The sequence below is a fragment of the Ceratina calcarata genome, unplaced genomic scaffold (genome assembly GCF_001652005.2).
Source record: "Ceratina calcarata isolate Rehan_Ccalc_2016 unplaced genomic scaffold, ASM165200v1 scaffold478.2, whole genome shotgun sequence".
Taxonomy (NCBI): domain Eukaryota; kingdom Metazoa; phylum Arthropoda; class Insecta; order Hymenoptera; family Apidae; genus Ceratina; species Ceratina calcarata.
Window position 1 is genome coordinate 19,043 of NW_017172008.1, and position 2,600 is coordinate 21,642.

The following is a 2,600-nucleotide window of genomic DNA, read 5'->3' on the forward strand; positions in this document are numbered from 1 at the left end:
ATATTTCGGATCCCTTTAATCTCCGTGAATAAAGATTCTGCGTGTCAGTATACCCTCCATATTATACTTCTCTCGTGGTTTTAGTTCACAATTATGTTTAGAAATAATTACATACACACGTATGCGTACGCATATGATTCGTGCATTGTAGATTACAATTATATTTTCCGATGCATTCGATTTTTACTTATTGTTACTTGTGATTGATGAAAGTTGAAGAGGAATCTTTTCCAAATTTTTCGCATCCCCGCAATACGATCCGTGTACTTTCATGACGAAGCTGACCGTTCGATTAATTTAATAGAGAAATACATACACGTAGTATCGTTAGACGCATTTTTCAATAGCGAATACAATTCGTTCATCTCGCTTTCGTATGAACGTTTGCCTAAATTTCTAGCAGAAACGATGCAGCCCGATTGTACAATTCACATGTTATTCTCGATATGTATAATACACAGTTAATAAATGATCAGATTTTAAAATGTCGGCATTAACAGGTTGAAACATTAATCACACTTACTCGAAATCAGTTTATTACATTGTTAGTTCATCTCAATTTGTTTAAAATAAAAATGATTCCCTTTCATGTCTCGCTCTTTGCTCAGAATTTAGCGTTAACACAAAATGAAACCGTAAGTCGTGAGAAGTATTCGCGAATCATATTACACAATAACATTGGAGTTTTTTAATAAAACGTTGCAAAATACAAGATTTCTAATCGCATTACCACTTGCAGTAACCATGCCTCGTTTCAAACATGAAAGAACCCGTTCTTTAATCATCTAATCGCGAGATCAATCGCGCACGATTCTAATAAACCATTGTCGCTTCCGAAGATTAGTCCAACGCATAATTACTATGTCAAACCTGTTATTTAATCTCCTAATAACCGAGAAACAATTACAACGACGTTCTTAAAACGATAAACTAATAGTACCATTAATTTGTTTAACTTGCTGGTTGGCAGTTGTTGCGGAATATCGCCTGGACAAAATACGTACACATATAATTGTCTCGGTTTTTCCCTGTAGAATCGGCGAAACGATCGCGAAAATTGGTATATGCGACACATCAACACAAACATGATAATTAGAGTATATAAGTACACATACATCGAGTTACAATTACAGTTACACTTTCTTCATAATGTTCGCACGATAAACGTAAGCTGCGCGTTGAGAAGTACCTCGCTAAAACAATCGCTAAATAATACATTGTTGTCAATTTATTAACTACATATCAACTTGTCGCCCTATTTAATGATAAATATTAATAATCACGCACACGACCCTCGAAGCTGCGGTTCACGCGACTCTCCCCAGCACGTAGAGAATTACGTTGGTTTTTTTATACAATAATCTGAAACGATTAGTCAAGCTGGGGCAATTCCTTTCGTTGTTAGAAGCTGGTCAAGGGAAAGGAGATGTGATATTTATTTAATTAATACAGTTTACCGTTTTACCGCTGGTTCGTTTTGGTATTTTCTTTATTAGGAATACAGTCGTGCGACCGTTACACAATTCTATTTTGCAGGAAAGAGTCACGCGTTCTACCTATAGAGATTTCACAAATACGTACAACATATTATCTTTATTAAGTGCTACGCGATTCTGCATCAATTCATCAGTTCCCATGTTTGTTCGCATCAAGTTCATGTATGAGTATTTCTCACAAACTGATGCATCCCATTCAAACGATTTTGTCTCTTTCGTCCGTTTACCAAGGATTTTGTGGAAATCAACAATCGAATTTTTAGATGATAACGTGCATCACAATGCACAAAGAAAAGATATACTTTCATTTTGGATTTTCTCTGTTTAATTTTGATTTTAACAAAATCCTTGTAATACAAAATGAGAATCGCCTGGTGATGAATGCCAGTGTCAATTGTATCTCTCTCTTTTTTTAAACACCAACGAATGCCCTCGATGACACTGTATTTGCTACGTCGAGAAAATTACATTATCACATTGCTCTCGGTTTGTGAATAAATATATTTATAGTTTGATTGTTCTACTATCTTATTATAATTTAAATTATTAGGTACTCGATAGAAATTATCATGTGTTTTATATAAATTCATAAAAGAATAAGAGCCTCTGATAACAAGAATATCATAAAGATCTTCTCGGTTTTGAGAGTAAGGAAAGAAACGAAAAAAAGAATGAACAACACTCTTTTTTATAAAACATTTTTCTATGATTTATAATTATATTCAAACACTCGTCTACAACATTTTAATTGTCTTCTACATAATAAAATAAGCTGCACTACATATACACAGAATAAATTTATAATGGATACAACGAAGGAAATCCATTCTAATACTAACTGAGGATCTATTTCTTTTCTGCTTATACAAAATACATACATGATGTAAGTTTATTACATTCATTAGCTAACAGATTGTCCAACTGAAATACTTTTAAATTATATGGCAGATATAATATTGTTACAATACACAAACATGAAGAATACTTTCTTTTGTAAGTTCAAAGATTTTCACTTAAAAGACAATAGATTTCATATAAATATGTTGTTTTTTTGATCTCATAAATGTGATTATTAGATTATAAAGTATTATTTAGTTAAATAAA